This window comes from Fukomys damarensis, unplaced genomic scaffold (genome assembly GCF_012274545.1).
Source record: "Fukomys damarensis isolate Sample0158 unplaced genomic scaffold, DMR_v1.0_HiC HiC_scaffold_30, whole genome shotgun sequence".
Lineage (NCBI taxonomy): Eukaryota > Metazoa > Chordata > Mammalia > Rodentia > Bathyergidae > Fukomys > Fukomys damarensis.
In genome coordinates this window covers 26,992,535-27,003,788 of record NW_022900942.1, presented here as the reverse complement: position 1 = coordinate 27,003,788, position 11,254 = coordinate 26,992,535, and the positions used below count along the sequence as shown (strand labels likewise).

At 38.4% G+C, this 11,254-nt stretch overlaps 1 protein-coding gene across 1 annotated transcript in view; it reads right to left on the bottom strand.

Annotated features, from left to right (window-relative positions):
• Positions 1-11,254, bottom strand: part of Alpk2 (alpha kinase 2) — a 151,973-nt gene that overhangs the window by 118,600 nt on the left and 22,119 nt on the right. The window contains exon 2 of the mRNA XM_033757531.1: positions 9,072-9,252. The gene's annotated coding sequence lies outside the window, so the exon portion shown is untranslated. The remainder of the gene's footprint in view (positions 1-9,071; positions 9,253-11,254) is intronic.

The following is an 11,254-nucleotide window of genomic DNA, read 5'->3' as shown; positions in this document are numbered from 1 at the left end:
CTAAACTGTATGTGCTTTCCTTGCAATTGGTTTATTTTATGTTTTGGGAATTTTGCAATGTTAATCCAGTTTCTAAAGGGCTCCATCCTTTTTTTTAAAGACTGCTAGACAATATCAGGCTCCCACTGTATGGCCAGAGTATGCTTCACCTGACTGCTCTTGTACTGATGATGTTGTATAGCTTATCTGGAGTTTTTGAGACTTATAAATGTGTCTCAGTGAATATCCTAGCACAGGCTTCCTTGGGCATGTAAATTGTTCTCTAAATTAGGTACCAAGAAAAAATTGTCAGATAGAATATTGTTCATATTTTACATTTTAATAGGTATTTAATAGATATTCAAAAGCAGTCAGGGCCTTTAGCAGAATAGCAGAATTAGGTGGTGATGAAGGGCATAGACTTGTGTACCACACTGCCTGGGTTCAGATCTCAGCTTTGTCATGTACTAGCTAATTTCCCCTCTGCCTCAGTTTCTTCATCTATGAAATTCAGATAGTAGTAGCATGTACTTGATTTGGCTGTTAGGAAAATTAAGTGAGCCCATCTGTAAAAAACCCCTTTGAATAGCATAGTAGGCTTTGCAGGAATACTAGCTGATACCAGTGGCTTTGGTTTTAACACAAGCAAAATGACACACACACAAAAATGATGTCTTTCTCTTATATCAATAGTAAATAAAATGCTATGGGCAAGTTCTTGGAACCTTTAAACACCAAAATATGCCAAGTTTTTTGTTTTGTTTTTGTTGTTGTTGTTTTTGGCTAATCTGCCCTACATAGTCAGTGATCTGGTTGCTGTCAGCAATAAGCCTGCTGTCAGCATAAGGGATCAGGGAAGAGGTCACAACCAACACTCAGAGCAGGGTACCTGCTCTTATAGACCTGGCAGGAGAACAAGCACTAAGAGAGCCTTCTCACCATGGATAGGAGGGATTAGTTCTGATTATCCAGCCTACTTTGGTGGCAGTTGTGTTCCTGCATTTGCAATCTACGTTACTGTAAGTTTGGATACCACGTCCACTGTCACTTAAAACTCAGTCTCTTGTTAGGGAAAGTACCCTTCCCAAAGATCGATTCTGGATATTTGGTGGGGGGACAGACCTCCTAGAGAAAGACAATTAAAACATTCTGATGTCCACCAATTGTCAGTCCCAAGAGTAGGTTACTTCATAGACATGACCACATTTAATCATCCCAGCAAAATTCCCAGATTGTTCTTTCCTGCTTCACAGATGATGACATGGAAGGTTAAGGAACTTTAAAGGGTTGATATAACAAGCCTATTTCTCATGGCCTGCAGATGGCAGAGCTAAGATACGGTTCCAGGTTTGCTGGAACACAAATGTGCTCTTTCTTGGGTATGATCCTAGAGTTGTACATGAGAAATAGAAGCAAGAAAATAATGCACATGGAAAAATACTCAACAGTATTAGTCATTGAGGAAATGAAAATTTAAAAACACAGTGACAAACCACTAGGTACTTACTAGGGTGGCGATAATAGACAACCAAAAAACAGTGAGAATGTGGAAAAGAACAAGAATCCCCTTACATTGCTGGTGGGGATGCAAAAATAATACAGACATTTTGCAAAACAATTTAGAAGTTTCTTAAGAAGTTAAATATGGATTTGTCAAGTAATCCAACAATTCTATTCCTACACATCTTACCAAGAGAAAGAAAAAGTATATCCATGCAAAGAGTTGTACATAAACATACTTTGTAGGATTATTCAGAGTAGCTGAAAATTAGAAACAACCTCACTCTCCAACTAGTGAACAGATAGACAAAACATGGCATAGCCATGCAACCGAGTGACAAAAAGGAACAAAAGACATATGCATGGTATGACATGGATGAACCTCCAAAAACTCTCACTGCATTCAGTAAAAGAAGCCAGACATAAACAAGCATATATCTAGGATTCCATTTATATGAAGTGTCCAAAGGAAGCAACAGAGACAAAAAGTAGAGGAGTGGTTGCTAGAGGTCGGAGCAGAAGGGAGAACACTAACTAAAAATAAATGTGCATGAGGGGTCTTTTGTAGGAGGCAAAAATGCTCTAAAACTGATTAATGGTGATGGTGGTGCATTTTGGTAAATTTACTTTAAAAAATCATTGCAGCGCTGGGAATTTACCTCAGTGGAACTGGGCCTGCTTCACAAGTGCAAGGTCCTTTGTTCGAGCTCCGGTACCAAAAAAAAAAAAAAAACCTTTGCAGTGAACATTTAGAAAGAGCGAATGCATGAATGCACTATATTATGCCTCAATAAAGTTAATTTTTAAAATATAGACAAGAAGACAAACACTAAGCACCTACTGTATTTGCTTGTGACATCACCTTGCTTGCAGTAACAAAAGACAGGAAGCAATCCAATACTATAACTAGTTACAGTATATCTAAACAATGGAACCATTTTTTTTCCAGCAACAATGGACATTAAAAAGGGATAAAGCAGCCAGGTGTGGCAGCCCATGCCTGTAATCCCAGCACTTAGGAGGCTGAGGTAGGAGGATCACTGTGAGTTTGAGACCAGCCTGGGCTACATAGTGAGTTCCAGGGCAGTCTACTACATAGTGAGACCCTGTCTCAAAAAGAGAAGTGGGGTGTGGGGGTAAAGCAATCATGGGTTGGGAGGGGTTAAGAGAGAAGGGAGTAAAACAATTAAAAATTACCAAGATATGCTATATGAAGCTGGGCATAGTGGTGCATAGTTGTAATACTAGCACTCTGGGAAGCTGAGGGAAGAAGACAACAGGTTCAAGCTCAGCTTAGGTAACTCAGTGAGCCCTTGTCTCAGAATGAAAAAAAATTTTAAAGGGGCTGGGAATGTAGCTCAGTAAAAAGTAAAAAGACTTTAGATTCAGTCTCTGGGACACAAAACAGACACACACACACACACACACACACACACACACACACACAGAAATGTTATATGCATGCACCAATTCCCTAAAATGAACATCACTATTTGGTATTGCAAAAATACATTAATAAAAATTTTAACATGGATAAGGCAGTTATGTATGGACAGATGCAGAATAATCTCCAAGATATATTGTTAAGTGAAATATAGTGTATAAGTACAAATATCCTAGCACTTGTATAAGAAAAAAGTGAATATCCTTGTATGCTTACTTATACATATGTAGTGCTACTTTCTCTGGATTTGTTTTAAACTTTCATTTTTCTTTTAAATTTTAAATGAAATAGAGCATTTTCTCACCAATTTTCCTCCCTACTATTTACATCGGAACTAATATCCAATGTTTTAAGGAAGAATGAAAACAAAACAAAACATGCTTGATACCTTCCCTGAAGGAATTTAATACCTTTCCTGATTTAACAGCTGCAAAACATACTTAAAACACAGACAGGCTAAGTGACTTTCCCAAGGTCACTGGCTTGGTAATGGTAAAGTGCCGGGTTCTTGATTCTAATTTTCAGTGTATTATATTAGAAGGACATATTTCCCTCTCTGTCTTTTCCTTGTCTTTTCTCAGGAAGAAGCCTGGAAGAAAGGAGAATGTATGATGCTATAAATGCACAGAGCACAGAGGTATTATAATGAGACCAACTTTCGTGAGTTAATGGGTTATCACTTTGGTTTAGAGCTGAATGTCATGGGCTAACTATTGTGTACAACCTAGGGATGCGTCAGCAGGACAATCAGAAAGAACACTGTGTACTAAAGAAATATTCCCTGTGGCTTCTCCTCTTGTCCTCCACATTCACCCAGGCTCCCTGTGACATCCTGCTCACTCTTCCAGCAACAAACACTCCAAAATGGGACCAAGAAGTAAAACACTATGGAATTTCAAGCATCAGGCAGTGTCAGGGAGAACCTGGGAATCTTACATTCTATTGTCTCACTCCCTGGACTCCACATAATTTAATACTTTATGGATCAATCAAAGACTACTTCCCCAAGAGAGTGCTGAGGGAAACTGAGAAAAGCATAGCCCAACAAAACTAACTTATGATTTGCATACTCGTTCTCTTTGTGCTCACCATGTTTTTCTTGCTTCAAAAGCACAAAAAGACCACCTTCCATCTCTGTCTGCTCAGATTCCACCAGTTTAAAAACACCTAAGCTCAAATGCTTTCTTCTTTTGAAAGCTTCCCTGATATCTTCAACTGGAAAAAAACAGCCCCTCCAAATGATAGACTAGGACCTCAGTTTATTGTCCCATAGGTCAAGCATCTCCTACACACATTTAAAATATTTGCCTGCAGAGTGCCTGCTTGGTTTACCTTTTACAGTGTATAAATACAAATATCCTAGCACTTGTATAAGAAAAAAGTGAATATCCTTGTATGCTTACTTATACATATGTAGTGCTACTTTCTCTGGATTTGTTTTAAACTTTCATTTTTCTTTTAAATTTTAAATGAAATAGAGCATTTTCTCACCAATTTTCCTCCCTACTATTTACATCGGAACTAATATCCAATGTTTTAAGGAAGAATGAAAACAAAACAAAACATGCTTGATACCTTCCCTGAAGGAATTTAATACCTTTCCTGATTTAACAGCTGCAAAACATACTTAAAACACAGACAGGCTAAGTGACTTTCCCAAGGTCACTGGCTTGGTAATGGTAAAGTGCCGGGTTCTTGATTCTAATTTTCAGTGTATTATATTAGAAGGACATATTTCCCTCTCTGTCTTTTCCTTGTCTTTTCTCAGGAAGAAGCCTGGAAGAAAGGAGAATGTATGATGCTATAAATGCACAGAGCACAGAGGTATTATAATGAGACCAACTTTCGTGAGTTAATGGGTTATCACTTTGGTTTAGAGCTGAATGTCATGGGCTAACTATTGTGTACAACCTAGGGATGCGTCAGCAGGACAATCAGAAAGAACACTGTGTCCTAAAGAAATATTCCCTGTGGCTTCTCCTCTTGTCCTCCACATTCACCCAGGCTCCCTGTGACATCCTGCTCACTCTTCCAGCAACAAACACTCCAAAATGGGACCAAGAAGTAAAACACTATGGAATTTCAAGCATCAGGCAGTGTCAGGGAGAACCTGGGAATCTTACATTCTATTGTCTCACTCCCTGGACTCCACATAATTTAATACTTTATGGATCAAAGACTACTTCCCCAAGAGAGTGCTGAGGGAAACTGAGAAAAGCATAGCCCAACAAAACTAACTTATGATTTGCATACTCGTTCTCTTTGTGCTCACCATGTTTTTCTTGCTTCAAAAGCACAAAAAGACCACCTTCCATCTCTATCTGCTCAGATTCCACCAGTTTAAAAACACCTAAGCTCAAATGCTTTCTTCTTTTGAAAGCTTCCCTGATATCTTCAACTGGAAAAAAACAGCCCCTCCAAATGATAGACTAGGACCTCAGTTTATTGTCCCATAGGTCAAGCATCTCCTACACACATTTAAAATATTTGCCTGCAGAGTGCCTGCTTGGTTTACCTTTTTTATTCTCTATAGCACTAGCATACAGCATCTAGAATCTGAAGAATAAGCTAAGTTCAGTGATTGAAAACAACAGCGCAAAAAGGTTTCCTTCAGGAACTTTAGGCCAAAAGCACGTCTAAAGGAGTAATTCTCCTACTGTAGTGCTTAAGGCACACCATGAGCATCTCATGGGAGCATGAACAAAATGCAAATTCTTTGGATTCTTTGAACCTTCAAAATCAGAAACTCAGGGTATAGTCAAGGAACTGGTGTTTTAACATGCTCCCTAAATTCTGGTGCACTTTGAAAGTTTGAGAACAACTGGACTCAGACACAGTCTTAAGCTAGGGATTGAGGAATAAATGGGCCTGGCTACCTAAGAGCTAGCTGCCCATCAAGTGAAGACAAAGGTGAGTTGTAATGCCTTGCAGGTGGAGGTTGTGGTGATTGTGAGGGGCTGCAGGGGACACAGATGTAAGCGCTATGGAACGGAGTTTCTCTTTAGTCTGGTGTCTCACTCTTTGACCTGATGTTGATGTCTACTGAGGCCATGCCAGGTGTATGTACATCTGCAGAAATTATAACAAAGGCTCTAAATACTTTTAAATGTTCTTTTTTCTCGTGTAACTCAGGGTTTTTTATTCCTTCATTTTTACCAACCCTAAGAAGACACATTCACTTTCTTCCAAGTTTTCTCTATTTATCTGCATTCCGCTGTTCCTGTTTAGCAGAATTAGGCCCAAAATTACAGAGTTCCTTGTGAACCTGTTTGTAACTCAAGAAGAGCATTTATCTAGATACTCTGATATGCCTGGGGAAAAGCCATGGGGATATCCCCGTTTCAAAAAAAAGAGAGAGAGAGACACCTGCTAAAATTCTTCAGCACTACCTCAAGAGCCCTGTTTATGATTCTTGCCTGTCCCTTCCTCTACGTGACTTGCCTTTATCCCAGAACAAGGAAGCACTCTTACACTGTAAGTTTTTTATCACAGACCTTGCAATTCTAGACCACAATGTGGTTCCTACACTGAAAATCATGCTGCTCCTAAGATGGCCCATCCAGGTACTGTTTGCCTCTTGAGAGAGTTCTAGCCTCTATTCCCATCACCATCACCCCACAGTGTCTATGTTTCATCAATGCAATGTCCAACTGCAACCTCAAGGAAAGGCTGGGCTTGTGCCTTGTTTTCATAGTTTCCATAACAATCACAGATCTCATCTTGCATGCATAGATTCACTGTACCTCTCATTCCTACAGATTTCCCCTCATATTTAACTATGGCATAAATTAAGTATTAAAGAATACTGAGATGTTGATAAATCTCTATCTCAGTTTTTAGATAATAAGCATACTACCGTTTTCAGTAAAAAAATCTTTTCTTATTTATCATGAATATATTCTAAAATATAATCCTTTTTTAAAATTTGGTTTACCTCAAGAGCCCTGTTTATGATTCTTGCCTGTCCCTTCCTCTACGTGACTTGCCTTTATCCCAGAACAAGGAAGCACTCTTACACTGTAAGTTTTTTATCACAGACCTTGCAATTCTAGACCACAATGTGGTTCCTACACTGAAAATCATGCTGCTCCTAAGATGGCCCATCCAGGTACTGTTTGCCTCTTGAGAGAGTTCTAGCCTCTATTCCCATCACCATCACCCCACAGTGTCTATGTTTCATCAATGCAATGTCCAACTGCAACCTCAAGGAAAGGCTGGGCTTGTGCCTTGTTTTCATAGTTTCCATAACAATCACAGATCTCATCTTGCATGCATAGATTCACTGTACCTCTCATTCCTACAGATTTCCCCTCATATTTAACTATGGCATAAATTAAGTATTAAAGAATACTGAGATGTTGATAAATCTCTATCTCAGTTTTTAGATAATAAGCATACTACCGTTTTCAGTAAAAAAAATCTTTTCTTATTTATCATGAATATATTCTAAAATATAATCCTTTTTTAAAATTTGGTTTCCAAATATGTTGTTTTTAAGTACAACATTTTTCTCAGAGAATCTAATTTTCCCTTGTTGCTTATTACACCAATGTCAATAAAATGAAGTTTCTATTGCTTTATATAGTTAATATGACGATTCTACCCTGACATCTGAGCCAAAAAAGCAAAAGAAAAACATTTAATGAGTAAAGATGAAGAACTAACTTCTGTTGAGAAACCTTAAGTGTGTTTCTTCATATAATCCTCTATCAGTCTGTTAAGGTGGATGTCAATATCTTCACTTTACAGGTGAGAAAAATGGGGTTCAGACACTCAGAAAAACTGTGCTATAGTCAGAGAAGTTGGTTCCAAATCTGATTCCAAAGCCTGGGCTTCCTTCCCTGAGGACCACCGTACTTCCCCAGATCCATTCAGATTAGGATACTTACAACTGTTTCTTCCCTACTGATATCTACACATCTGAAGTCTATCTACACATGTCTGGAGTATGCAAGGGGCTGGTAAAAAACTAACACAAGGGGAGTAAAGGAAAGCTTTGTAGTCACCCTACCTAAAAATGTCCCCAAATTGTGTTCAAATATTTCAAATATGTAAAAATTCCAAAAAGGAAATTCAATTTGGAAGGTTTTAAATCCTAATTTTCAAGATCTGAACATGGCCATCAGCTCCCTTTAATAGAGTATGTGTCAAATTGATTTGGAAGGTAGCTCACAACATCCTCAGTTTCGGTTCAGAAAAGGCAAACCAGCTCATTCCATTTCCCCTTAGCTGACATGCTATGGTGTATAAAATGGATTACAAGCCTTTGGAACAGTGAGACTGACTCATCATTCCTGGTTAAGTGATCTTCAAAAATGGAGGCTACCTTTGTACAAAGAAGAGGTTGTGGGAAGAAAATAATTCTAGCAAAAGCAGCACTAAATGCTGTTCTTGCTTTCATCTATTTTTAAATGATTGTCAGATGTCTGTAACTGACACCTTTAGTGGTTCTAAAGTTTAGATGTGTTTACTAAAATATAACGTAACAGTGGTGACATTTTATCAGTGGATTCTTTTTTTTAAGGTTACTTTTTGCCATAAATTTTTAAAAATCTATTTGACAACTGGATGTATGTTTGTGTGAACCTTTTCGAAATGCCTGATAGCTTTTCAGCAACGTACATTGCTGTTATCAGATGAGACATTGCTATATTCACCCACAGAGGGGAGTTTTTTTTCAATCATTCAGATTATTCCAGGGAAAGGGAATAAACTTGGACAAAAATACTAAAATTATTTCAGGCAGAAGTGTCTGCAGCTAGAGTTACATGGATAACCGCTTCAATTTTCCTTTCCTTCTCAAAGCCCTTTGCAAATTACTCCTCTAAATCATGCTTTACATTTGTTTTTTCTAGTTAAGACAGACGTGATGTGGATGAAACTATTTTAATTATCGTCAATCTAAAATAAGCAAACATTTAAAAGATAATCATAATTTTCAGAAAGCATAAGAGTGGACTTCAACTACAAGACTGTGAGAATTTGGTCACATTAAAACACCCAGTATCCCATCCAGCTTCTGCTTGTTTTATCTTTCTCTGTCTCAGAAGGAGGCAATCAGCTTTATTCTTTTTTGTAGAAAATGTAAACAATTATATGTTTAAAACATAGCCGCATCATATGTAAAAACCCAAGTTTCCATACTTACTTTTCAGTACTGTTTGTCCAAGAGATGTTATCGGTGGGCTGCTCGGTGGAGGGCTCTCCAGGCTGTGTGTCAGGCATTTGATTGGATGTTCTGTTCTTAGGACAGGGATTCAAATGCAGGGTCTTTTCCACAAGTGTGTCAAAGCATAGTTAATTCTCTTTCCAGAAAAGTTCATGGCTTCCTAAGAGAGAAACCACCAGGCATAGGCAAGTTCTGGAAGCAGAGCATTTTTTCCCTGCCCTTGAATGGACTAGGTCATTGCTGAAGCTAGAGAATATTTTTGAGCATCACTGTGATGAAACTTGAGGGCTGTTTCTGCAGTAGGTGAGACACTTGTTGACGTCGCCCGGGAGGCCCTGGCAAAGGGGCCTGGTGAAATGCAGCCTCAGAGAGCTGACGAAACCGAGGCGAGCTGTCACTGACTGCTGCTAGGGGAGCCAGAACAGCTCTTTGCAAAGCTCAGGCAGGAGTTTGAGTTTAACTGCTCACTCCTTAGGAAAGTCATAAGGCAAAGTAACACAACTGTTTTATACTAAGAAGATCAAGCATCTGAAGTACACATAGGAAACCCTCGGGGAGGGTGAAAATGAGAGTCACGTGCTGTTCATTTAAAGAAATGGCACTAGTTGGCCTCTGAAGTTCCCTATGCAAAAGCCACAGAAGCAAAGCAACACACCCCTCCCCCCTTTCTCCCCCTCCCTCTCTCCCATGGGTGCACACCCATGGGCGCAAGCACACACGTGCTCACACACACACACACACACACCCTCTTCCTATTTTGACTACAGTGGTAAGAAATAATAAATGGACAAAGATCAGACAGATTCCACAGAAGAAATAACATGGTCCCTATTTCTTCAAATTGTCAGGAATTGTTCCTTTTGCCAAATAGATTTATCAAGGTTGAATTTTATCCAAATTCAAGACAGAATGTAGAAAATCCAGAGGTATTGACTGCCTCACTGCAAAGGTATTTTAATGTGCGGCACCTGGAAACTGGCAACTTAGAAACCTCTTGTGAGACAAGCGACAGCTAAAATTAGCAGCTCCAAGTGGGTGACTTTAAAAGGGACATAACTGTACATTTTCACTCTGTGACGAGCATGTTAATCCTCAAAAGCAAAGTGTTTTTGCATAGCACAGTATCTGCCTCACTGTACTTTGATGGAATGAAAATTTTCACAAAACAACAAATCATCTAAAGTGATTAAATATCAAGAAGTATACCATACAGGTGCTGTGTTCCATTTTTCAGTTTTATCTTCATATGAGGAGAAAGATACTGAAAGCTGAGACTCTACTATATTACAAAAGAGAACAAAAATGACCAAAACTTTGTGACTGCGGTTTTCAGGTAATTTCATGTGAAACTGGGGTGATCCTTTTCCAGACAAGAGGAGATAACCTGAAGGTGGGCATGAAGAAAAGAGGTGTGCTGAAAACAGAATAAATATATGTCACACACAAAAGGCAAAAGTGAACAAATGTCCCAAAGCAATAGATAAATGTGATGAGGTTATATAAAGAGTTGCCTCAAATTTCTTAAAGGAAAGAGTTGAAACACACTATGACATTTAATTTCATCACAAAAAAGATGAAAGGCCAATTCAATTGCTAACATTCATTTCCCAATAAAATGTAAGAAGCAGAGGAATATTAGATATATAAATATATGTGTGAATGTGTAAGCATATACATTTATACGTATAATTAGCCTGTAGTCATAGAACTTTTGTTTTAACCTTACGTTTTTGGGAGCAAGGTATCAGAAACAAACACATCTTGGAATTAATTAAACTCAAGTAGGAGAGGAGACTTGCTCTGAATATTCTAATTTTTCATAGGAGGAAGGGAGAGTAGGACGTTGATGTATGCAGATTGCATCAAAAAATAGATATCAAAGAAATCAAAATATTTAGCATTTTTCCAAGTGAAATAGTATGGAGTATAAGAAAAATATGTTTATATAATCTATTTTTCTGAAGCTATAGGAGGAGAAAAACTTCTTTTGTAGGGAGATTCTCCTCAGAAATAGAGCTGGAAATATACATTTTTATGTCAGATGTTTTTAAGTTCCCTCTGTAAAGGCCTTTTGGGCTTTCCAAATTCTGTGTTGTTTTCTTGGCTTCCCAAATATATGGGTGCCACTGCAGTCACTGGCCACCTGAGACTTACCAGGAATG